This window comes from Hipposideros armiger, unplaced genomic scaffold (genome assembly GCF_001890085.2).
Source record: "Hipposideros armiger isolate ML-2016 unplaced genomic scaffold, ASM189008v1 scaffold_147, whole genome shotgun sequence".
NCBI classification, from domain to species: domain Eukaryota; kingdom Metazoa; phylum Chordata; class Mammalia; order Chiroptera; family Hipposideridae; genus Hipposideros; species Hipposideros armiger.
In genome coordinates, this window is record NW_017731497.1 from 1,343,950 (window position 1) to 1,371,735 (window position 27,786).

Sequence of the window (27,786 nt, forward strand, 5' to 3'; positions counted from 1 at the left end):
TGTTTGTCCAGTTGGTACAAATTCATAATAAATAATCCTCCTGATAGCAAAAAAGGTTAGCAACATCGTTGCAACAAGTTCACGAATTTAATTGTTCAACCTCGTGCGTGTGCGCGCGCGCGCTCGCGTGTGTGTGTGTGTGTGTGTGTGTGTGTGTGTGTGTGTATTCCACAGGTAAGAAAGCAACTTTTAAATTCTACTGGTGTCTGCATGGAAGAAAGAAAAGAAAACTACAAGAATAAAGAAAATATTGGTTCCTCTATTAAGTTATTTCATCATCTGATCTATTAGACGTAATCATTTCTACTTATTTAATGGGCCTAAAAATCTTTACGTAGTATATTACTTTATACATGGCACTTTCTAGTCAGTTACGTATTCCGAGATCACAGCAGCCTTCTGAGTTAGAGAATGGGAGCTCATAGCCACTCTACAGACGTGACTACAAATCAGAGAGAGGTGAACTGGACTTGGGGAATCGAAGCCAATCAAGTCTGAAATGTGGCTAATTCTGCCTCATTCTGCCCCTCTCTGAGTTTCCCTTGGAAGGAATGGTTAGGAGAGAAACAAAACCCTGTGAGTCCAGACTCTGAGCTGTGAGAACAGATTACCTCCCTCTGCCATGATAGACCATCACACCAATCCTCACCCTGCCCGCCTTCTGTTAAATGCTCCCTGCCACCCCAGGGTTTAAATTATTTAAATAATTAACAGGCATATAGATGTAATGCTGTGAATGGCCTTGTGATCCGGGAAGGCAGTTACACCTTTGGAGATCTTTCGCAAACAAACTGAAACCTCGGCTGTGTGAATTTTCTCTCTGCCATAATTAGCAGCAGATGGACGCCTTTCACGGAGCCACCTGTCAGCAGGAAGACTCTCCTTACAGTTTCTGGTTTCTAGAAGGAGTGGGATTAAAATAGACCAGCGCCGATCGCTTCAAGTACTCTTAAGGGTCCCAGATGTAATCGGATCTGCCAGAGACTGACAGGGTTCAAGAGGCAGCCACTCCTCATGGCGCTTGCTCACCTGTGAGGCACGAGGCGGGAATAAGACAGAACGCTATTTCTCAGCAAGTTTGGGCAGCCGATCATTTCCGAAAACTTGGAGAGCAAGCCCAGGAGCCGGCCTATGCTGAAACGTTCCGTTTTACTAACCTTTTTATCCAATTTGAAAATACAAATAGAGCTCTCAGGGTGTAATTAGCGGCAATGACTCTTAATACCTGCTTTCCAAATTTGACCTTAATGGACATTCATTAAAATGGGCTCTGACTTCATAGCCGCGTTAGCAGAAAATGGAAAAGTCCATCTATCACTGTCAGCTTCCATTTTCTGCGTAATCATTCCTGGAAGAAAGAGGCCTGCAAGTGTGCACAGGGGTGGATGGAGCTGAAGAGGAATTGCAGCGAGTTACGCCAAGACCTGGCGCGTAAGTTTCCCGAAAGATTGCTGGCGCCTTGGGAGAGATGTGGCCCAACGTACTGGCCCCAAGTCAGGGATCTGGGTGCTAAAATGTGCTCCACCTTGGCCTTGCTGTGTGAGCCAAGGGGAGTCACTGCATCAGTCTGTACTTTTATCACATCTGTAAAAAAGGGATAATAATGCCACACCTGCTGCAGAAGGTTCTGTGAGGATCAACTGGAATAATGTCTGTAAAAAATATATTGAAAAGCATAAATTGCTATGTGATTGCAAAGATTGGTTTTTTGGGGTTTTTTTGTTGTTGTTTTTTTAAGAATGACAGTATCAATGGCAATGGGGGAGGGCAGAATAAAACAATCATAGGTTTTGGTAAGTCCACTCAGGAGGGATGCACTGATCTATTTTACAGAATAAATTTTGGGGCAGTTCCCTTGTACCAGATGGCAGTGAATAAGGCACTTGTCCGAGACAGGTGAGGGATAAGGAAAGGTGGCTCCCGCTGACTTCTCAGAGGCGGATTGGAAGATGTGCTCTTCTTGAGAGCGCAGGTAAGAGGAGATGCCAGACCTGAGCACCTGAACTCCAAGTGCTAACTAAGTGACTGAAGAAAAAAGTGCTGGGCCAGGAGTCAGAAGATGGGGGACTCTGCCCTGCTCTGACAGACGCCCACTGTCATTTTCCCAGCCTGTGACCTCATGACTTTCTGATATCAACTGAAACCAATAGCAGATGTTTTGTGGGACGGGAACAGGACTAAGGGCAGGAGTTATACTGAGGGAGTTAGGACAAGTTGGTTTGTATTTTAAACAGGCCCCAGAAGAAGATACTTGAGGTAGATATTGACATGAAGCTTTGTAGAGATGCACTTCTTCAGCCCATAGACTTCCTAACTTGTGTGTCAATCAAGAATGAAAGTCCACAGGAACAAAAAGGTTCTCCGTGGAGTTTGAAAAGGGTGCATGCTGGACAAATGAAAGGAAAAACAACTCTATACACTGGGTGTTCAAGTGAAGGAGCTAAAATACTGAAGAGTGGGTGCAGGGTCTAAATTCACCTAAAAATCTCCAGGGTAGATTGTTCATTCCATTTAGTTTGGATAATTGCAGAGCCATCTATTCTAAGTCATAGCGCCTGAACCTTAACCAGAGGTGAGATTTGTTTGAATCTCCTGACCCTCTCTGCAGCTTCTCTAAACTCAGTGTCATCCCATTCACCAAGCACTTTCTATGTATCAGGCCCTGTACCTAGCGTTTCCATGAACCTTATCAACTTTCGTCTTCTTAACAAAACCATAAGGAAAGCGTTGATGGCTCCCATTTTCCACAAGAGGAAACTGGGGCTCAAACAAGCTAAGTAACAGCCAGAACCGAAAGTCAGGATTTAGACCGAGCTACCCTGGGTTGCAATCCAATTCTTTTTCCATCACTGCACAGGTGATTCCAGCAAAACATAGTTCTCCCTTCTAAATGGCCAATTTTTGACAGCAAAGGTATGTATTTTTTTCTATTTGCTGAAATGGAATGCTTTTCGTTAGTTTCTTGCTCATTATACATATTTCAATGTGGCTTTCTATCATTTAAAGGCAATTTTATTTTGTCATAATCATACCACCGATCATCATTGCCTCTCCAGGGTTCAGCATTAAAGGGAACACTTATAAATATTTGATGAGCGAATGAAGGATGGGAAGAAGCTTAAACTACAAGGTTGTACCATAGTGTGAGGCTGAGGAGAACCAAGATTCCGGAACATTCTAGCAGCTGACCACCTGAAGGCCCTTAGAAGGTGCCCTGCAGCTACGCTTTGGGCTTCTGAGCCAAGACACGGAAAAACAGAAACGATCGCATTGCCAAGGCACAGCTGAACTTATGCAAAAACCCCGGTTTGCCCCCATCAGGTCTCAGGAACGTTCCTATCCAACTCCTTATGATGGGGTCTATGTCCTTAACTGACAAGCATTTTTCTCCCTGGTGTAAAAATAGCTGAATTTGACATATTGTGCTCATTACAGTTTAATGACAACTTCCGTTTACAAAACAGTAGTGCCAAGTCCAGACTCAAACATCTTTGTTTGTGTAATGGCAGCATCTAAATGATGCCAAACACAGCACAGAATCCTTTCCCTTAATTGATCACATTTGTTGTTGTGGAATAAAAGGAGGAAGGAGCATTTATTGACCACCAACCATGGGTCAGCAAATTCACATGCATTTTCTCATTTCATCCTGTGAGGGCAACACTGTTCTCCCCATTTTAAAGATTTGAAAACTGAGAGTTGGAATGATTATCTCAATTGACTAAGACTGCTAGTCAGTGAGTAGTAGAAGTGGGGTTCTAACCCAGATCAGACACCACAGTGGAAACTTCTTCCAAATTCCAAGATGTCTCCATGGCTCAGATGCCAACAGAGAACCCAAATATGTTGACAAGACACTGGGGATGGCTGAACTGAGGAAGAATTAGAGGAATATCAGGGTCCCATAGGTCATGGAGAGACCATGGTTAGAACCAGGAGCTGTGCAGAAGGGTCTGGGTTCTGTGCTAACAATGGTTTAACTGTGGAAATGGCTACACCTCTCCTGGCCTTAGTTTACTTACCTGTGAGGGATGAGACAGAAATGTCACATTCAGACTTTCTCTCACTCCTTCCCTCTCCTCACTACTGGGGAGAAAATCCTATTTTCAAGATGGGCAAGTATTGGGTTGTCGGAAAAGTCATGACGCATTTTTGCAACGAAAAACATAGAAAAAATACGTCATGAGTGTTCTGACAGCCCAATAGATGAGGAGCCTCAGTGTCCATAGTGCTTATTGCTAAGTTGATGTTTCCTGAGAGAAGTATAAAGGCGTCTTCATCCCTGCTTGGCTCCATTTGCCACCTCTGAACCTAACACTGACAGCCTTGACCAAAGGTCAGGCGTCAGCTCCACCCCCAGAGGAGGAAGAGGTAATATTATCGCAAATGACAAAACGACTGAAGAAAGGGAGGCCTTAGGCCCAGGCTGTTCTGACAAATGAAGGGGAGTAAGGGCACCCAAGAGCAGATGAGCTTGTCGCTTCCATTTCATGCCAACGTGTGGGGCTCATATGATGGGCACAGAGTTGGGGCAGGGTCTTCGGTGAGATGTTAGCTACAGTCGGATAGGAAATCTGTACTCTGAACACTCCTGTAACAAACTGTAATATTCCTTCGCTTTTCTTCCAGTAAAAGCCTAATTCATTTTCCCAAAGTAAGCAAAGGGGAATTTTTCCATATGGAGGAAATGTTGCCTCTGAGATCTCTTGCTCCCTGCTCCTTAAAAAGTCATGGGAAAAACTTTCATAATCCTGTCCAGATGTTGGAATGACATTGTATTTATTATACTGGGTTGTTGGAAAAGTCATGACGTATTTTTTTCTGTTTTTTCATTGCAAAAATGCATCATGACTTCTCCGACAACCCAATATGTATCTGCCACTATAGTTTAGGCCAGCTCACATCTCTGCGTTAGAAATTTTCTGCTCAGCCTCTAAAAAGCAAAAGAGATAAGGTCTTGAAAAGCTAGTCAGCTACTTTCCTCCAAATCACATTTGAAGGAAGCTGAGATGAGGCGTTACCTGTCACTGGCCTTCAGCCAAGACAAACTGACTGAGGGAGCAATTCAGACGCCTCCTCAAACAGGCTATGCTCCAGTGGGCACATTCCCCACCTCCTAAAGCATCCTCTGAGAGATGCTTCCCCTGGCCTGCTTGGAGCTTCAGGGGGCTGTCCTGCCCTGTGACTGGATGTCCCTCCCAGAGCTCCAAGGATGTCCTCTGCCGAACTGCAAGAGCTGATTATTTATCCATAAAACATGGGATTTCTGGAAACGGTGGTGGAGAGGCAGACCAGAGGAGAAAGGGAACATTGGTGAAAGGGAGCATAAATAGTTAATTTGACGATGATTTAGAATGACTCTGGTTGCTGTGTGAGATAAAAAAGCTGCAGTGAATTCAGAAAATACTAAAATAGGGCCTCATACAGGCATTTAATTTAGATTTAATAAGACTGATTATTAAGGGCATATTTCATGATGATTAAGAATTTTGACAGTCTCCCATCCACCAATTTAATGTGCACCACAAAAATTAAAATACTTATTTATACAACTAAAGTACTAATAAGTTCATTCTGAGAAATTCTCTGAACTTGCATAAGCTTTAACTTTTTATAGGGGAAGGAAGGAGAAAGACTCTGAGATGGTAGGAACTAGAAACCAGAGGAAAACAGGAGAAATCACCAGTCGAGTCCCCTGCCTCTACCTTAGTTATGTAAAGAGAGCCAAGCCCTTCATTGCTCTCCATGGCCTGATGAACACAAACACACACACACACACATGCACACGCACATTGGTGAACACATAATTGTGTTTGTTAGCTACCACCTGATTTCCGAGACTTTCTCTGGTTTCTCAGGGCTGGGTGCACGGTTGCCCACCCCAGACCCACCCAGCCTATTTCTTGCCTCCAACCTGCTCTTGAGCTGATCTTAGTTTGAAGCAAAAGAACCAAAATAACACACTCCCTACTTTAGGAAACTCCTAGAGGAGACAGTCTCTGTACGCCCAGTCACCGGGCTACTTCCCTTGCAAGAAGCCTGTATGTTGCCTCCACTATTCCACATCCAAGGAGCAAGCCCTGAGGTCTGTACTACTCCTACACAGCCCTTGACATCTCTGGTGCTAGCGTGGTCCACAGGGCTGGCCTCTGCCTCAATCCCTACCCAGTGATTGGGCTGGCTTCCTGAACTAATTCCCAGCTTGAGGCTCTATGCTGAACCCCAGCTTGCTCAACCATGACCCTAGTTCTTCATGTTTCTCACAAGGGCTGACTCAGTGTCCCCTTTACCTCTAGAAATTGGATGAGTCCTGCCAGATGTGGGCAGATCTGCACCCATATGCTCAGGCAGGGTCTAAAGGGAGGGGCACTGAAACACAGAGCCCAGGATGTGAATACCAGCTCTGCTCCTCATGGGCTATGGAATGAAGGGAAGTTCCTGAACCTCCCTGAGTCTCTAATTCTCCAAAAAACTGTGCCCACTTCACAGGGCTGCTGCGAGAATTAAACAAGATAGTGCCAGTAAAGATGTTTAGCACAAAGCCTCCTGACTTACAATAAGCACTCACAGATGGTACCTGTTAATACTACTAATGATATTATTTATCAATGACAATGATGAATTCCAATACCTAGCCTGCCTTGCTTAGTGTTCATTGTTCTGCCATTCGCTGAGCAAATTTTGTATTTGAAACATTTCTCCAGTCACCACCCAACCCCCTGCCAGCTTTTACCATTGTGGTGTTACCAGGGTCTCAGCATGCTTTGCCTTCTGGGCGCTTCCCCTTTAGTGATTCCTGTCCCCAGTCTGCAAACCCTGGGCTCCAGCATTGGCTCAGACATCTTGACTTCTCTATAGGACCTCACAGAGTAGAAACTCAGTGATTGTTGACTATTAATAGTGGGTATCTTGATGTGGGCTTTCATCTCATAATCTTGGAGTCTGGCGTGCCAATTGCTATGGCTCTACCACTAAATGCTCCCCTCCTTCTCTGAGTCCATTGCCTACACCTTCTCTGTATAGTGTGCTTATTCTTTATATCCATTTTGCCTCCATCTATGCCTTTGTTCATCCGATGGTCTCTTCAGGCCTGGCTGAGCTCAGCTGGTGGCTGCCAGGACTGCAGTGGCTTGAATGGTGGCCCCTAAAATATATGTCCATGCCCTAACCCCTGGAACCTGTAAATGTGACTTAATTTAGGATAGGATACCCAAGATGGCAAAGTAGATAAACACTGTGCCTGCTTCCTTCTGTGAACATATTAAAATTTCAGCTAAATTTTAGAACAATCAACCTGGAGAACCATCTGAAGTCTGGCTGAGCAGAAGTTTTACAACAGGATATAAAGAAGAGCCCACATCGAGACTGGTAGGAGGGGTGGAGATGCAAAACGTGTTGGCCCCAAATGTCCATGTGGCAGATAAAAAGTCCAAGGGATACCTAGGCCATAGAGGTTACCCTGAAGGAACAAAGGACCCCATCCTCACTCCAAGCTCCCCTGGCCGGACTACTAGTGATGAGAAGAGGGACCCCCACAACATCTGGCTGTGAAAAACACTGGGGATTCCAACCATCCAGGTGAGACGGAAGGCTGTGAGAAATCAGATTTCATCTTAAGGGGTCCATGCACAGACTCACTCACAAGCACTCATCTTGGGCTCCATAGGAGGGATGGTGACTCAAGGGGCATCAGAGGCATACAGGGAGCAGACTGAGGTGTGTGGCTTCAAGGCCAGGACTAGAGGACAGTCCCATTTTCCTTATGAAGGGTCCTTTTCCCATGTAGCCAGCAGGCGGCCACCATATTTAATGTGTTGAGCCTTCCCACTATGCTTACAGCCAAATATGAATCTGGTTGGTCTGGTGAGCTCCAGGGTTCTGGCCTGCTGACTCGCTGGGACCTTGTCCTACCCAACTCCCCCAACACCAGTGGCACTTTCTCTGAGAGCAGCCAGCCCCACCCACATTGCACATTTTCTTGGAAAACTATCTGAGTCCACGGGCCTCAGGCAAGAGACAACAGCCCTCAGTGTGTTCTGAGACTTTTGCTGAGTAGCTCCAGGCTCAGCACTGGCACAAAACCAGAGTCTACATTAACCTCGTGACCATAACACTTCCCATTGTAGTGACTCACTAAGACCCTGCCTCACCCAACTTGCATACCACACAAGGCTTTATCAGCGGCTGAAGCTTAAGGCAGTCAGCAGGTGGCAGCAGGTCTTGGGGTGTCTTGGCTTTTTGTGGAGCTACCCCAGGCCTGGTGCTGGTGGCAGCCACCCTCAGTTCACAGTGTGGCCTCTCCGACATGCCTCCAGGTTTAACACAGGCAGTGAAAAACCAAGGATCACTTTGTAGCTCTTTACTAGGTAACTCCCAGTTGGTCACAGGCACTGGGTGACCTGGGCCTGCATCAAGCCCCTCCCAAGAGGACCAAGAACCAACATACTTGGAGGTTGGCTTCAGACCACAGCAGAGTACCAACTAATTAGCCCCACAAGCAACACACACCAAGGGGGGTCTCAACAGGCACCAGAGCCCACTGGGGTAAACCCCGCTCAGTGGGATAAGCCTCTTGCACAGCAGTCTGTAAGCTGTGGACGTGACCAATCCCACCCACTGATGTGCCAATAGCAGTCAAGGCTCAACTATAACAGGAAGGCACACACAACCCACACAAGGAACTCTCCTGGAGCACCCACAGCAGGTGACCAGGGAGACTGTGCCAAGGCCCCACAGGGCACCTACTACATAAGGCCACCCAGCCAAGACTGGGAGACATAGTAAAACTAATTCATACATAGAAATGAACACAGGAAAGCACTCAAAATGAGGAAACAAAGAAATACACCCCAAATAAAAGAACAGGATAAAATTCCAGAAAATAAACTAAACAAGATAGGGCAAGCAACCTACCAGAGACAGAGTTCAAAACAATGGTTATAAGGATGCTCAAGGAAGTTGGCGAGAACTTCAACAAAGAGATAGCAGGCTTAAAAAAGGACACAGAAACCATAAAAAAGAACCAGTCAGAAGTGAAGAATACAATAATAGAAATGAAAAATGCACTAGAAGGAATCTCCAGCAAACTAGATGAAACAGAGGATCAAATCAGAGATTTGGAAGACAAGGTAGCACAAAGCACCCAATTGGAACAGCAAAAAGAAAAAGTAAGCAAAATGAGGACAGTTTAAGAGACCTCTGGGACACACCAAGCATAACAACATTCACATCACAGGATACCAGAAGGAGGAGAGAGAAAGCAAGGGCTTGAGAACCTATTTGAAGAAATAATGACTGAAAACTTTCCTAACCTGGTAAAGGAAATAGACATACAAGCCCAGGAAGTGCAGAGTCCCAAACAGAATGAACCCAAACAGGCCCACACCAAAACACACTATAATTAAAATGGCAAAGATTAAAGACAAAGAGAGAATTCTAAAAGCAGCAAGAGAAAGGCAACTAGTAACTTATAAGGGAGCTCCCTTAAGACTGTGAGATGATTTCTCAACAGAAAATTTGCAGGCCAGAAGGGATTGGCACGAAGTATTCAATGTGATGAAAAGCAAGGACCTACAACCAAGATTACTTACTCTACCCAGCAAAGCTTTCATTTAGAATCAAAGGACAGATAAAGAGCTTCTCAGACAAGTTCACCACCACCAAACCAGTATTACAAGGAATGTCAGAGGGACTTCTTTAAGTGAGGGTGAGGGGGAGATCAAAATTATAAATAATAAGTGGCAATAGCTACATATCTATCAAGAATTACTTTCAATGTAAATGGATTAAATGCTCCAATCAAAAGACATAGGAGGGCTGAATGGATAAGAAAACAAAATTCTTACATATGATGCCTACGAGAGAATCACTTCCTACTGAAAGACACACACACAGACAGAAAGAGATGGAAAAACATATTTCATGAAAATTGAGATAAACAAAAAAAAAGCTGGAGTAGCCATACTTATACCATACAAAATAGACTTTAAAACAGAAGCTATAACAAGACACAAAGAAGGACCCAGTAATACCACTTCTGGGTATTTATCCAAAGAAACCCAAAATGCTACTTCTAGGGGATGTATGCATCTGTATGTTTATTGCAGCACTGTTTACAAATGCCAAGATGTGGAGGCAGCCTGTGTGTCTATCAATAGAAGAATGGATAAAGAGGAGGTGGTACATATGTACAGTGGAATATTGCTCAGCCATGAAAGGGAAGGGGTGGCATGGATGGACCTGGAGAACATAGTGCTGAGTGCAGTGTCAGACACAGAAAGACAGATGCAATGTGGTTTCATTTATATGTGGACTATAAAGAACAAAATAAACAAACAAATCAGAAACAAACTCACAGAGAACATTTTGATGGTTGCCAGATGGGAGGGGGGTTGGGAGTGTGGATGAAAAAAGGGGAAGAGATTAAGGAGTACAAATTGTTTGTTACAAAGTAGTCATGGGGATGTAGGGTATAGCATAGGAAATATAGTCAATAATATTGTAATTACTATGTATGGTGTCAGATAGGTACTAGATTTGTTGGAGTGATAGATGGGAGGGGCTTGAGGGGTAGGGTGAAAAGGGTGAAGAGATTAAGAAATACAAATTGATAGTTACAAAATAGTCATGGGGATATAAAGTAAAGCATAGGGAATACAGTCAATGATATGGTAATAACTGTGTATAATGCCAGGTGGGTACTAGACTAGTCAGGGGATCACTTCTTGAATTATATAAATGTCTAGCCACTATGCTGTACACCTGAAATTAATATAAAATAATATTGAATGCCAACTGTAATTGAAAAATTAAAAGGGGGGGAGGTGAAAGGCAATAAGTGGTCCTAATTTCCAGATATAAAACAAATAAGTCATGGGGATGTAATGTACAGCATAGGGAATATAATCAATAATATTGTGATAGTATGGTACAGTGTCAGATGGTTGCTGGACTTATCATGGTGATCACTTCTTTAGGTATATAAATGTTAAATAACTATGATGTACCCCTGAACTCATATAAAATTGCATGTTAGCTATATTTTTAATAAAAATCTTTTTTAAAAAAGAAAGAAAGGAAAAGGTCTTCACTGATATAATTAAGGATCTTGAGATGAGTCATCCTGGATTTAAACCCTGAATCCAATGACAGGTATCCTTATAAGAGTAAGGTAGAGGGAGGTTTGAGACTCAGACATACACAGGTGAAGCCCATGTGGAGACAGAGGCAGAGATTGGCGATATGCAGCCCTAAGCAAAAGAACATCTGGGGCATAAAAGGATTGTTCCCTAGAGTCTTCACAGGGAGTATGGCCCTGCCAACACTTTGAATTCAGACTTCTGAACAACAGAACTTGTGAGAGAATAAATTCCTATTTTTTTAAGCCACCCAGTTTACGGTAATTTGCTGTGGCAGCCCTTGGAAACTAATACAGGAGCTAAAGAAGTGCTGGCCAGTAGTCAGAAGCTGCGCTTACATGCACCTATGAAACACCCCTTCTCCCAGCTCACGAAAGGCAGCTGAAGAAAAGCTTATGGAAAACAGCTGAGCTGGCTCAGAGCACAGGGAACATTACTATTGACCTTGACTCTGGGAAGCCGAGTCTGCAATGACTCAGCTGTGAACTTGCAAAGAAGGGCCCTACATGATCAACACGAAATGTAACTTTTAAATATTGAGACATATGTTATATGCGCTATATATTTGCATGTATTGCACTCTTGCTCTCATTCCCACAAATGCCAGTATAGGTCTGGCATTGGAGAGTAGCAAAGTTCTAGCTTGGAGTCCCACACACCAGGGTTTTTCTCTCCTCTCCGCCACTTGGTAGTTCTGCGAGTTTGGATGAGTGACTTCACCTCTCTGAACTTCAGTTTTGTCATCTGTAAAATGAGACACTTAGTGTCTTTCTTGCAGGTTAAAGGTTAGAAAAAGCAAAGGACTTAACCCTCTTTTGGTACCAAATAAGAAATGTTTTCTTATTATATTATTATTGGGTTGTTGGAAAAGTCATGATGCATTTTTGCAACGAAAAACAGAAAAATACGTCATCACTTTTCCAGCAACCCAATATATTCAGGGGTAGAAAGACCTATAAATTCCTCTACTCCTTTTTTTCTTGCTCCCTCCAAGGAAAAACTAGAGAGGATGGTAAGTGAGAAATTATTAATTCTACGGTAAATATTTAGGAAGGAGGCCTTTGTGGATTTTACCCATGACCGTTATCAAGAGCCATAGAATCATGGAATGCTATGACAAGAGTCTTTAGCAACTATCTAATTCAAGCCCTAAGATGGGGAAACTGAGCCTCTGGGGGAGGAAGTTGCTCATGTTATTAAATATATTTTCCTAACTACGCTGGCTTAAGCAGTTGGGCCTCCTGATCCCTTGACCTAACCTCATTTTATCTCATCAGGTTGTGATGGTACAGCAGCCACTGGGTATGGTTCTCTCTCCTGAGGATGCAGGGAACCTCTATCTGGCAAGTTAAGGCCATGTTAACACAAAAATTCAGCTGTGTGAGCTAATGTCCCCAAATCCATTTAAGACTTGCTTCATATCCCAGTGAAAAGGAAAGATTAAAATTTCTTTTGAAACATACCTACTACACATTTATCAGAGGCAGAAAATTTTTGTTCCCTTGCAATTTACATCAAAGACTAAGGTGGGTGAATTAGCTGGGTTTCTCATCTTTTTAAATGTCAGCCCAGATGACCCATATCTGTGTAGGAATGTGAATATAAGGCTATAACAACATTTGAAAGGATCCTAAAAAAGCATTTGCCACAGTTAAAGTACGATCAAAATATATCATTTCAGGAATCACAATATTTATCATTTTAATATTAATAATGTAATTTTGCATAAAGCACCATACAAGGCATAATTCCATTAGGACTCTAAAGATTTCCATGCTGGAAAAAAAGGACAAAATATTCAGAATATGTCAGAGAGAGAGAGAAAACCAGCAGTGTCACTAACACAGAATCCAATTTCTCTTCTTTGTAGATATTTAAGGCAACCAATGCATTCCCAAAGATAGGGACAGAAATTGACAAGGAAAAGGAGCAATTTATTTATGAGTCGTCTATTCTGAGAGTCAATACATGAAATTTTCCTCAAAAGGAACTGTGTTTTATGGCTTACGGCCCAGTAAATTTAGCCTAGTGGAATTCTTCTAGGATGCTTAGAACAAAACCCTGTGAAATAGGGACTGGTCAGGGAGACCATGTTGATTGCATTTCCCACAGCCCTATATAACATGTTTAAGCAGTATCTTTATATGCAGGACAAAATGGAAATAAAGGGAAACTTTAGACCAACAAGCTATGTTGGTGAGAAAACAGAAGCATCAATCTCAGTAGGAAACAGGGCTTTTTTAAAGAACTTCTCGGGGTAGGTTGTTGAAAGGTCAGCTGTGTGGCAAGGTAGCTATAACCACAGGTTGTAGAGTCAGACTACCCCAGTTTGAATCATAGATTTAGCACTGACTGGCTATGTGAGCATGGATAAACTATTTTGGCTCTCTGCCTCAGTTTCCTCCTCTATACAGAAGGGATAATAGGGTTCTTGTGAGAATTAAATGAGACAAAAACTAAGATGAGTTTAGCACAGTGCTCCATAAACATTAGCTATGATTATTATTATTATGATTATTTGGGCTTCACCCCCTTTTTCTCCAGAGGCCATGTGGTCATAGGTCAGACGATCTGACCCAAGAGCCAGAACTGTCATCTAAACAATGAAGTCTCGGTTTCCACTTCTTCATCTGTAAAACCAGACTGATACAAAAGGCACAGTACTTGGAGACAGATCTCAATTCAAATTTTAGCCCTGCCACTGACAAGTTGCATGTCCTTACTTCATCTATATAAACTGACATAATAAAGCTTTATTTGCAGGGTTGTCATAAGGCTGGGCAATAAGCCATAGGTGGCATGCCCTGTATCAGATAATGAATAAAAGCTGCTCCCCATCCTTTTTCTTCCCTTCCTTTAGCCACTTCAAAGGAAAAAATCTCCCTCACCCCTAAAACAACAAACATAATATTTTAAAGCAGTATTGAACATATAGATAAAGTCTCAAAAATCTCAAAACAATCCTTAGGGCACTTCCTCTTCTGTAGAGCTTCACCTTAGGAATGTGTGCTAGGAAGAAACACTCAACATGTATTTCTCCTTTATTTTCATGGCTTATTTTTAACCTTTATTCCAATCTACAATTTATGCTTAACAAGTTGTGAACAAAACCTTCATGGAATGGTTATTTTCTTCTGTCATGGTTCAAGCATTTGGTATCTTCTAGGCACACTGTCCATGCTAAACAATTGCCAAAATCATAAAGACACATAAATTTTTTTCCACAAGGTGGGCACTTAAAAGTTCAGAACTGTTTCAGTTACCAACGACACTGACAAGAAGTCTCAAACTCAAGAAGTAAATGTTGCTATCATTTAGAATAGACTTTCCAAATGCTTAATAAAGTTTAGCTTCTACTTTCTTGCTCGGGAAGCTCCCTGGGTAGGTCAGCCCCATCCTTTAGTGATGACTGGGAGGGAGGGGAACTTCTGGGTCTCTGTGCTTCATGGGCATTAGGATGTCGCAATCTTCAGTTCAGTAGGAATCAAGGGGACCAACTCGAATGTAAAGTGAAGACCAAAGACAAACAGCCCATGTCAAACATAGACTCAAGCCATAGTTTCTACCCCAACAATATAAGTTTTCTGATTAGGCAACTGACAATCTTTGTTCAAAATCCAACTGGAGATAGAAACCAGAGGCTAGACACCACTGGGGAGCTCCTGGTGGAAATCTTAGGATGCAAGGTGCAGGTAAAAAGTCATGCTATATCCTTTCTTAAAAACTCTTGACTTCCCACTCAATAAAGCCTAAACCCTCCAGCATAGCATTTCAGTTCTTCATGGCTTGACCTCACGTAACTTTTCCAGTCATTCCTCCAAAGACACGAAGCTTCTGTCATAGTTCCCACTTACCATTCATTCCAAGGCATTGTGTAAACTTCCACTCTTCCGTGTTTTCCACCTTTGGCTGGTTTTGTATACATCTACCTTCTTTAACAACTGAGCTCCTACTCATTCTCTAAAAGTTAACACCAAAGCCACCTACTATGTGAAATCTTCCCTAATCTCCTCAAAAAAAATGGCTTGTCCTATTCCTGCTTAAAACATTTCAATGACTAGATATTGAATTTAAGATAAAGACCACAGCCCCCCCTGACTTCCAAAGCTCCCCATAGTCTGGCCAGGGCTCTTTTTATACAGCGCACATCACTCTGGATTCCAGCCTCACTGAACTTCCTTTTATTTACTAATTGGCACCAGGCTATTCCTTGCCACTGGGCCTTTGTACATGCTGTTCCCAGTGTCTGGAGTTTCCTTCCTGTCCTTAATCTTTCACCGTAACTCCCATTTTTCCTAATCGGGTGTTAATTCCTTAGGCAAACCCTCAGAGATCTCTCTGACAAGGTCAATGTCACCTATAATATTCTCTTATCATTCCATGTCTCCCATTTTTGTAGCTCATATCTCAGTTGTAATTTTACATTTGTGTGTATGTGTGATGATTTTAATCAACCTCAGTCTCCACACTAGCCATGAACCCTGTGTTTGCTTACCAATGGATCCCTGACACATGATGGGCGTGTCATCAATGTTTGTTAGATGAATAAGTGAACAGACCTAAGGACACCAGGGCAGACTCGCTCTTGTATAACATTAGTGTTAGAGTATAGCTCTCACAATATAGGAGCCACAGTTCTATAGCATTTCCTTTGTATTGCTTGTATTATAATGAGTTGTATATTTGCTTGAATTTACTGGACAGGAAGCCTCAGAAAGACAGGGACTGTTTGTCATCCTTTTTTATCTTCTATCACCTCTCTAGGCCTAGGTTCTAGCACAGTACGTGTCACCAACAGGTGTCCAATAAGTATCTGCTGAAAGGCAAGTAGCTTGAGTTACCTGACATTCACATGGCTTGCTCCATTTGTAATTGTGAAAGTCATGTCAGCCACCTATAGGTAACCCAGGATTTACAGCAGCATCCACAGCAGGTTTCAAGGACTTTGCATGCCTAAGAGGGAAAGAGGAATCACAGAGAAACTACAGCTCCCCAGAGCAAGAGGACCAAGCAAAATCAAAGTCTTGCTGACGAAGCAGGACAGCCCAGTGCCTCAGACCAGACAGAAGCCCAGGAGGTTCACAGGAGCGCTGAGCCCCTGTCCAATTATCAATTGTAGAGTGAACTCTGCTGGCCAGGGAATTTATTCTGAATGTGATGTATGCAGTTCACAGAAACCAAAACCCAGTCTGTGGTTTAGGCCTTTCTTCCCCATAAAAATGCACATATATCTATACACACAAAATATGCTTCTAATTTCAAGGAATTTCTGGACTTTTGAAAAATACCCTTGGACCCTGCCTCTCTATCCTAATGGTCTATGCTATATAGGTTAAGAACTCCTAGTTTAATGTATGAAGAAAACAAAAGCCCAAAATATTAAAAGATATTTAGAGTATGCAGGAGTTAATTCTTACGTGTACATGAAAAAGGGTCAGGTTGCAAAGCAAACCTTCCAAGCCACAAATATACGTCTGTTGGAGGACATCTGGCCCAGGCAACATCTCCTCGTAATGGGTCTGTGTCCCGTCCCTTCCTCTTCGTCCCCAGGCCTCTAGCCAACCCCAGGCCCTCTTGCTGCATCTTTAGCAACTTTCTAATTTATGGCCTTTTTCTACAGACAGGGAGGCTGAACATTAAGCCTTTCCTCTCTAATTCATCCTGTATTTTGCTGCAAATTTTTAAAATATTCCCTTAAAAGCATGCATTAATTCAAAAGCATTCTCCATTGTTTAGCTATCAAAGACTCCTGACATTTCATACCAAATATGCTGGCCCTGGGATCCGGAATATTCACAAATGGGGAAGGGCAGCTTCCAGTCAATCAATTCAATTACTTTCCATTATGGGTGTACCAGCTGAGTGGATTTTGCACCCAAACGAAGCCTCTTCTTTCATAAGTATCTTACATGAATGCCAAGTGCTTTCATATTCAGTACCCATTAACTTTCACAACAACCCTGGGTGAGGTCATTTGTCGTTATTCTTATTTTACTGATGAGGAAACTAAATAACTTACCCAAGGTGACATAGGTGAATGTGAGGATTTTGAACTTGAGTCCAGGTAGGACTCTCTGGCTCCAAACCCCCTGGTCTTTTGTTTTACCCTGATTCTTTAAGATATTAAAAAGGCTGTTATATGAAAAAGGTGTCCTGCGGTCAAGTATGTTTAGGACAAGTTAGTGACTTTACTATAGAACTTCTCAGGGACTTCAGTGTGCTGGTGGCACCCCAGCCATTGTGAAGCCTTCCACTGCTCTGTTGGCCACAGGTCCCTTTGGGAAGTAGCTCAGAACACAGCACAGGGGTTGCTTCTCGGTGCCATGCCTCCTTGTTCTGGCAGTTGTGCCCACTCAGAATGCTCTTCCTCCGGGAATGCTCTTCCTCCGGGAATGCTCTTCCAACCCCCCTCTTCCCTCAGAGGCTGGAACCAGGCCTGAGAAGCCATCTGTGAGAGAAGCACCTTCTTTCTGGAGGACCAGGCTGGACCACAATGGACCTGGGGTGGAAGCCTAGGGCTGGAGCTACTCTGGCAATTTTGGGGAGATCCTTACACATGGTCTCACTAAGCAACCCCAGGCCAGGAAGGAGGGGTGGGAGGGAGGTGGGGCAGGATTTGCAGCTGAGGAAGTCAGCCAAAGCCAAGGACTGGCCTTTGCTGGGAGTGCCATCCCCTTGGGGGTTTAGGAGACAAAACAGGGGTGGAGATGGGCTCTTGCAAATCTCCTAGGAAAGCTATCTACCTCACTGAGGTTGTCACAGCAAACAAGGTGTTAGGTGCTGACTGGAGATACTCAGACCACAGAAACTGCAGTGTATCTCGGCTAGAAACACATTGGCCATCCAATGAAGACAATCAAGCACTTTTTATAGAAAGTAGAGGCAATACAACACCAATACTGATAAAATTTTTGAAAACAAACGAAAGAGCTGTTCTGTCTTAGGCTTGTCCATGCTAAAAGAAAAATATAAAGGTTTAACAGAGACCTATATGTCCTGAGCCAAAGGTAGGGCATATTGTCTGACTAAGAATTTATGCCCTTTTTTTTCCGGGTGCCTGAGGCAATATAGAAGTTGGCGTTTATGTGCCAAAATACTAGAATATTCAGTACTCACTTTTTGTGAGGACAAAGAGACATAATATTTAAAATTAGGGCTGCCCCAGAAAACCTGGGCCACATGATTATCATCATTAAACTAAATCACTTCAAATCAGGTGGGTATACACCTGGATTGCTCAATGAACAAGCTGATTAAATCTCAAAGGCTGTCAAGTTGTGAATGTGAGTGTGGAGGCAGGGTGAAGGGACCACAGCCAGGGATGAATTTATGGATCAATTCAGGGAGAGGCAGGCAAAGCTATGCAGGGAGGAAACCATGCCCAGGGTCCCAGAGGCGAGCTTCAGGGCTAGTGGTCAAGACAGACCCAGCAGCCAGAATCCAAGGGAGCAGGGAAGGGTCAAGAAACACAAAGCCAGAGCCTAGTAACGCCTGAGTGCTGGAAGTCAAGAAGGGGAAGGGTCTGCAATCAGGCCAAGTGCCATAAAGCTATCAGGGAGTGACCACACACCCCCTCCCAACACAGCAACAGGGCAGCCATATTGGAAAATCTAAAGTGAGAAGGAAATGGCCCAACAGAAAATCCAAATCCCAAATGGAAAGAGCAGACTGCCTGATCCTGAACATAAAGTTCTGGAATACTTAAAGGATCTCTGGCAATCTACTCCCCCAAAATTATGCAGCATGAAATCATGGAAAGAGATTGGCTTTCATGCCTGCCTTTGTTGCTTACTAGCTATGTAACCTTGGAAAAGTCACTTAATATCCAGGTAACCACGCAACTCCACTTGCCAGAGACAGTCCTGGTTTATATCTGTTGTTTTTTCTTTTTGTTTAAAAAAAAAGAAAGGATTTTATTCTTAATAAGTTTTTTTTGAGTAGAATTATTTTGTCTGAAATACAATAAAACAAGTTTTTCAGATAATAAATACTTTAAAATATATACATGTGTGTAATTGTATTTTTAGCATTCCATTTTAAAAGTGTCCCAGATTGGATGACTTCATCTGTAAGTCTCAGTTTGCCTATCTAGAAATAAGAAAATAGGTTCTTTTGCAAGTTTTTTATGGATCATGTAAACAAAGAACCCAGCAGAATACTTAAAATTCTCTTTTTCACGTTAATTCCTTACTTTGGCTTTCATAGAAAACAGTTTGAGGGAATGAGAAGATGTGGTCTCAGGGAGCAAACAGGGGTGCTAGCGCGAAGCCCCTCCCTAAGCCACTCACTCCCCCAAGTCCACTGGCTGTCCTCACTTTCAGCTTCTGTTTGAGCTTAAGGAGATAAAAAAAGCTCCTGGGGGCAGAGATGAAAAAGCAGCCAGCCCTTCTAACAAATTCACCTAATCCTGAGGCTTAATCCAACACCAGGTCTCTGACACTCCTTCGCTCCTGTCCTTCCAGACACCATACCCCAGACAGCTTCATTTCAGAGGAGTTCCTGTACTCTGAACCCCACCTGGCCCCAGAGATGGCGCTATCCTTTATTCAGCAAACTGATTCAACTCACTTTTTCAGAGCAACAACAATAGCCATTGCCCTTGGTAGTCCTGGGGGATATCAGGAACAGTAAGGCCTGGCTCCTGTCCTCCAGAAAGGGCCTGCCTTTCCCTGGGATCTCTGTAGCTGTCTCCAGCCTCTTCGGCACCACCCAGCTGCTGGCTGGCATTAGGAAGGAGAAAGTGAAATCTACACAAAGGTGTTGTCACTCATGGCCTGGGGACTCCTACGGGCATGTTCTGCCCATCAGCTCAGACTCTTCAAGGTCAGGTGAATGACAACATGGTGGCACAGGACTGGGGACAAGACCCCAAGCTATTGGCTGAGAGTCCAGGGCATAGTCTCAGTGAACAGAGTTTTGTTTAAATCATTTATTCATAATAGTGTAGGAACAATTCAATTTAAAATCTTTCAACATCCCAGATGACTAGGGGAGGAGGAACCCATTAGTGGCTCTTTGAAATTATTGTAGCAGTGAAAGTCCCAAGATGCGTGTATTTGGTAAATGAAAAAAAAAAGTCTCTGTGGACTGGGCAGATTAGATTATCAGAAGATTTCTCATAAACCATTCTGAAAATACTGCCCTTGGAAGCCTCACAAAGTATTTAGATAACAGGACAGGGGTACAGACTGGTCCCCTGGGGAGCTGGAATTTTCTTTCACAGAGAAGGAAGTGAGGCCTGCCCCAATCCAGTGGAATATTCTAGAGGAAGTGAGGAAGCCTGGGAGAGGATGGCCTGGCCCAGCTTTTACTCTGAGCAGGCTGAGCTCTGGAGAGAGCTCCGGGTTGGGGCTCGGCTGAGGGCAGGGAGGTTTCTCATATGGATGCTGGGATTTTAGCGTTTTGGACTGGACTGTAGGCCTCTGACAGCTCTTGACTGAAATTGGTGCCCCAGGCAGAGGAAATGCTGTGTGTAAAGGTCACAATTTGGCGTTATCTAGGAACAAAAGACAGGCCTCCATCCCTCAAACTTGAACCACTTTTGGCTTTGAAGTCTCCACATCAGCCTGTCTTCCCTAGTCCCTGCTTCCCGGGCTGCAGTTCTGTGCCATTGAATTTGCAAGCTGGCCTGAGCAGGTAAGGGAGCATTTTCAATGTCTCTTCTTCCACTGGATCTGGAATATTCTGCTGCCTAGACTCAGTCTCTACATGCAGACCTCTTAAGCCACACTTCCCTTACTCCAGCTGGACTGGCCAAGTCAACACAGATGGGCTACTCCTGAGAGAAACCCCAACCCATTTTGCTGTGACTCTAACGTTTGCCTTGCCCAGCCAACCCTCTCGCGCCAGGTGGACTCTGTGTCTTGTCCCTACAACCACAGCCTAAAGTCCTGCTGCAAATGAGCAGGCCATCAACACCTGGTCTTAAATACCACTGCAACCAGAATCTTCTGTGTCCCTCTCATGCCAACGCAGCCCAAATCAAACCCAAGTGGACATGCCCCTTTAAATGCCATGACTTGAACCCCAGTGCCCCCTTGAGGCCAGCCCTACCCCTGTGGCAGTCCTCTGGTTTTGATCCACACCGCCTCACCTGGCCCTTTGCAGCCCCGTCCCTGACCATCTTTCCAGCCTCCTCTCATACTGTCCCTGCTCAACTTCCATGCACAGGAAGACACAAGGATTGCCTGAGCGTGAGCATGCCATGCTGTCTTGTTCCTCTACCTCCTCCCACCTTCTTCTTTCTGCTCCGCTCAGCTCAGCTGTCATCTCCTATATAAAGCCTTTTTTCCTTTTCTCTCAGTCCACCTCCTCCCTAGACAAGTGACCTCTCCCTCCTTTCTGCCTATACTGGACCATGCTGTATAATCGCAGCCCTGAAACACTTTTCCTACCACTCGGCACAATGTAGGCACTTAATACAGAGTCTTCCTTCTTTTCTTTCCCTCTCTACTGCTATTCATGGGTAATGTGCAGTCAGGAGAGTAATCTAGAAGCACATCCTGAGTAGGGATTTGAGCCAAGGCGAGGGAGGCGGTCAAGCACCAGGAAAAAGTAGAGCAGTGGGTCAGAGAACCAGAGGTCAGGGCCAGGGGAGATGAACCCAGGCAGCTGGCTAAGGTGCCAAACACCAACTCTGGGTAAATGGCTCCCTCAGGAGTATGTTGCCTGCTCCTACTTAGAACAGGAGTCTGTACACCTGTCCGCTCAGCTGAAGGGAATGGGAGGCAGAAGTTGTGGGCGGATCCGACCACCGTTCCTTCAATCAGCTTAGTACTGTCTGACCCATGGAGTGTGCCCACAGGCCCCCGTGTGATTGGGATGGTTGGGACTCCTGACCCGAAGGACAAGCCAAAGGTTTCTACACGGGCAGCACTGTGGGGGCTTCAAAAAGGCCCCACCTCAGATCAGCCAGAACAGGCATGGTGGGTGGCATGAATATTTTGATGTGCAGCAGAGGTCAGGAACCCCAATGAAGGATGACCCTCCCCTGAAGCACATTCACCCGCCACCTGGACTCAACAACCCAGTTCTAACGGCAAACCCTGAGTGCAACTGAGAGACAAAAGCTGCAAGTTGAAAATGGCTCCGTATTAGGGTATCAAATCAACACGCTGCGTACCTTAAACTTACACAATGTTATATGTCAATTATATCTCACCTGAGCTGGAAGAAAATGGCGCCTGGTTGAGGTCAGACAGGACTGCTATGGGAATCTATCCTATCAGTTATGCAAAGAAATATATTGAAGAAGAGTTCCTTTCAAGTTTCCTAATTTCTCATGATTTCTCCTCTTTTACACTGGAGAAAACACTGCATTATTCCATGACAGAGATCGCCACCAAAACGGGTTACATTCTCACCCAGGAAAATAGATGCCTGAGAATCCTCATATTTGTGTGTGATATTTCCTACCATTCTTTATGGAGAAGGAAGGCAAAGAGGTATTTGTTATTATCAGTGCTTCCAATTCTCTATGAAACTAGATTTCTGTATGTTCCAGGGATCCCTGAGAATTAAGGTTTTGTTTAAGTCTAAAGGTTTGGCATGGTCCGCGCATGAGCCTTTCTGCCGAGTGTTGGAACACGACACAGCCCCTGGGAGAGCCCCAGCCCACTCCTTCTACAGAAACAATATCACAGCTTCTTACTTATCACCCCGTCTATTGAACTGCCCTAGGTTGGCTTATTCACCAAAGCATTCACAACCCTGAGAGCTTTGAGAATTCCTCTACAATAACACATTTCGCTGTCCCCAGCCTCTCTGCTGTTCAGCAGCCCACTGCCACACTGAAGGCATCAGCAGGTAATTTCAGACTTTATGCAGAAGGGAAGAAAAGTGCCAAGTTCAAGCAAGCATTATCATTATGATTATTGCTGCTTTCGCAGGAAAATGGTCCCCATGTGAGGGTCAGCATATCTGTGGCATGTCTTTCTTCCACCAAAAGGCTGCTTCTCTGATCCTATGAAGAAAAGAACTGGAGAAGGTGGAGCTGGATTTAAATGGAGAGAAAATTAATGAAGTGATTTCTCTGACTAGGAATCTTATTCCTTACTATTTCCCATCTTCCGCCTTCTCCATTGGCTCGCTCTCTGCACAAACTGCAGGACCTGTGTGAGCCATTTAAACTTTCTCTTCTTGGGCTTTTATCTATCACATGAGCATTTGAATGTTTGCTCTAACTACCTAATGGGGTCAGACGCAACAAGACGAGGTCATTGGAACTGCTCTTGAAGACAAAAAGCACGATAGAAACTTCAGGCTTCATCATTGCCTTTATCAGGTGCAGCTTCACATAAACCACGTTTCTGTTCAAATGGACATAATTCCATTTCAATTTAACAAGCATTTATCGGCCTGATCACTGGGGATGGAGAAATGAGAAGCTGGCAAAGTCTCTGCCATCCCTGAGTTCTCTGTCTACTTATAAACAATTAGTTGCCATAGAGAGACATGAGTGGCAGGGGAGTGTGGAGAGGTTAACCCTGCCAGGGAATTCAGGGCAGAATTCACAGAGAAAGTGAGATCTCAGCTGTCTCTTGAAGGTGGAAATGATGAAATTTTTACTTAGGTTAAAATATTCACTAAGGAATTGAAGGCCACTAAAGGACTGTTTAAGATGGAAGGGATCTGTGGGGTCTTGAAAAAAATGAGAAAATTGAGATCAAGGTTTAAAACCACTAGCTTGTCATTACTACAGTGATAGCAGAATGCAAAAAAATGGATTCTTGAGTTATCAGCTGAGGCTCCCAGCAGCCACCCTCTCCACCCTCTGCAGGGTGCTGTGCTCACCTAGCAGGGACTGAGAGGAATGCCTCCTGTTTTTATAGCACTTAGCACTCTTCAAAGGGCAACCATTTGTGTCATTTCCTCCTTAAAGGTCCATTCCCTCCATCAATATCAAAAGTATTTACGAAGGATATGTACTTATCCTGGAACAAATTATCACATTTGTCAAACAAATCCACATTTATTAGGACTGATGCTGCAAATAATTCCCTAATTATGTAAATGAATACAATCTGTTTTTAATTAATCTCTAGGCTTTACTTGCATTATCAGAATAAAATCAGTTTTTATCTTATTATGGGGTTGCTATTTTCAACAATTATAATGAAGAATGCTGACAGAGATCAGATATGGCAGAATTGATTCATCTAACAATGTCGGGGGCTCAATGGCAATTCTAGAAATTCCATGAAATCTAACAAAAATCCCAACTCATGAAATATAATGACCTTAAAACAGGTAGCACCAGTGAAGGGATGACCCAGCTTCAGTTCAACTATAAGCAGTATGCTGTTTTTTGGGTAACACGTCTACCTGCACAACACTCTAGTTCTTTATTTTATATTTATATATATATATAATATATATATAATATATATATTATATTTATATATATAATATATATAATATTTATATATATAATATATATATTATATTTATATATATATGTATATATATACATATATATTCATATGTGATTTATTATTTATATATAAATGAAGGCTTGAATATATATTCAAATACATAAAATGTGTATGATATATATAAAGATGGTATCAAGTAGTTCCTACTTTGTACAAACACCTTGATATTTAACATTTCCCTTGCTCCTTTTTTCTTCTTGCATCTGAGACAATCCTTCTGTATTCATTTTGCTTCTTTCAAGGGTACATCGTTTATAAATCCTAAAGTGAGTGTCTGTTGGTGGTGAAATATGTCTTTTTTCAGTTTGGCTTTGTTCACCTGATTTTTAGAAATTACTGTTTTGCCTTTATTCCCTCAGTTTATAATTCTAGATTGAAAATTACTTTGTTTTCAAGGCACTGATGGTATCACCCCTTCATCTACTAATAGTTCTGTGTAGACAATCTATATTTTCATCCTGGCTGCTTTTACGACCTTCTGTTTGTCTTTGTCTGTAGTTTTACTATCACATGTTTAGGTGTGGATTTCTTTTATTTATCCTGCACAAAGTTGATTAGACATTCTGAACCAAAGGATTTGTATCTTTCTTAGGAATTTTTTATCCATGATGTCTTCTAGAGCTCTGCATAGACCTTACTCTAGCCTCCTTCTCTCTTAATATCTGTCAGTTTAGCGTCTTTGCCTCTCTCTGCTGAATTGTGTATATTTTCTTTAGTTCCAGTTCACTAATTTTCTCCTTGACTGTGTCTAATCTGCTCTAGTGGGTTGGGGGTGTCAAAGGAACTGGAGGATAGGGTCACTGAGGTTTTTATTATTTTATATTGAGGTATAACTAACATTTATCACAGTAAAAGTACACATCTTGAGTGTAGAGCCTGATGACTTCTTACAGGTATACACATTCATGTACCCACAATCCCTATCAAGGTATAGACCATTCCCAGCACCCCAGCCTGCTCCTCCATGTCCTTTCTCAATCCCTCCCCTCCCCCATGATTTAGCCATTCTTCTGGCCACAATGATCATATTGTAGATTAGCTTTGCCTGTTTTTGAACCTCTATATATGGAATCATAGAGCCTCTGTACTCTGTATCTGGCTTCTTTTGCTTCATAGTGTGACTGTGAGGTTTACCCATTTTGTTTCATTGAAGTAAACTCTTCTTTTCCATTCTATTTTATGAGTATACCACAGCTCATTTATTTCTTCTGCTGTTGATGGATGTCTGCATTTTTTAGTTTGGGGCTATTATTCCATTGAATTTTTAATTTCAATTATTATTATTTTATCATCTCCAGATGTTTCATTTAGTACTTTTTCTTTTTTTTTTCTTTTTTTAAATTAAAGTTTATTGGGGTGACAATGGTTAGTAAAGTTTCATAGGTTTCAGGCATACAATTCTGTAATACAACATCTATATATCACATTGTGTGTTCACCACACAGAGTCAGTTCTTCCATCACCATATATTTTCAAATATCTCATACCAGGGCATTTTTTTATAGTCTCTTGCTCCCTACTCATATCTTCATTTCCCTCTTTTACTTCTTTAAATGTATTAAACATGTTAAATATGTGAACTCATTGCTGTAACTGGCTGTCTCTGTTGACCTCACTCATCATGCTTTGTTTCCTTATACGTTTTGTGATTTTTACTTATGAGTTCATGTTCACTGGGACTCAGCCTATGGGAATTCTTTATAGTATGGATTGAATGTGGATCCCTCCAGAGGTGTGTGTTCGTGCCTGGCAGATCTGCTTTAAATTAAAATTCTTAGCGTGTAGTTTTTCAGACTGTGCAAATACTGTGAATTCAGGTCCCAAATCCATGTAACAGCTTGTTCATTGTCATGCTCTTCACCCATCAATAGCAAGTCTGAATCAGCCAAGGTTCTTTTTTTAGTTCTTTTTTTTTTTAATTTTTAAAAAATTATTTTCAGTTACAGTTGACATTCAGTATTATTTATATTAGTTTCAAGTATACAACATAGTGGTTAGACATTTATATAATTTATGCAGTGATCTAATCTAGTACCTATCTGGCACTATATATAGTCAAGGTTCTTATCTGCCATCATAGAGCGGATGCTTTTCTAATTCATCTTGTCCCTGATAACGTTGCTTTTCATGGGTCCCAGCTTTGCCTACGAGTTCCCAACTGGCCTCCCTTCCCATGCAGGCCTTTTTGCCGGACTCCTTTACACATAAGCACAGCTATTGAAGCTGGAGCTCCTGGTTACCTGGAATTTATTGGTAGTTGGTGATAAAATAGGCCGCAATGTCAGCCCTCATTTCTCTCTTTGGACTCCTGCTCCTGTTCCAGTGCTAACCTTGGAGAAATTCCCTTACTTTCCTGTATGCTCATCTTTTTATTAAAAATTATGACATATTCAACATTTTGTCAAGCATATTTAGACAGTTTAGATATTTTGCCAAGCATATTTTGGTAGTTTACAAACTATATAGTCCACTGGCTCTCCAGACATAGTAGTCCATTCAATCTTTCTAGTCATCAGATTTTCAACAAGGCAGGTAGGATGGCCTTCAATGTTCATCTTCCAAAACATCCCTTAGGCATCACCTCTCTGATCTCATGCCCACCCCCCACACAAAAATGAATCCCTCTCTTCTAGGTATTTCTTCATGGTCACTTTATCATATGGTATTCTTTTAGCCCACAGGCCTGCTTCCTTCACGGAATTCCATCAGATTCAAGTTCCCAGAAGTCAGGGCTGGCAGAGGCCCTGGCACAGAAGGAGCTCCACAAATGCTTATTGGATGAACTCAGTGGATGGTCTAATGGCAACAAAATGTCCCTAGGGAACTGAAACCTTTTAATTAAAAAGCATCTGTGGAAAGTGTAAGAAACCCACATACACAAAAGAGACCTCTCCATAGAAAGCCTGTGGAATCAAAACTGAAGTCGCTGAAGGCCAAATCCAAAACTTGATTATATATAGCAGCAGCAGTAAGCAAGGCTGAGCCCTGACAGGCACAAGCACAATATTCCTTTGGAAACTTTTGCTCTGAGCCTTAAGTTTCAGAGTATAAAAATATTACCATGCTGTTTCTTAAGATATTTACAAAGAGGTAAAAAAAAAAAGTCTTGTTTTGGTGAATTTTATTATTATACCACCTTTTATACTGCAATAATAGAAGGAAAAGGAGCAATTAAAAAAAAAATGTTTTCACCAGACTCTTCATTGTAGTGTCCC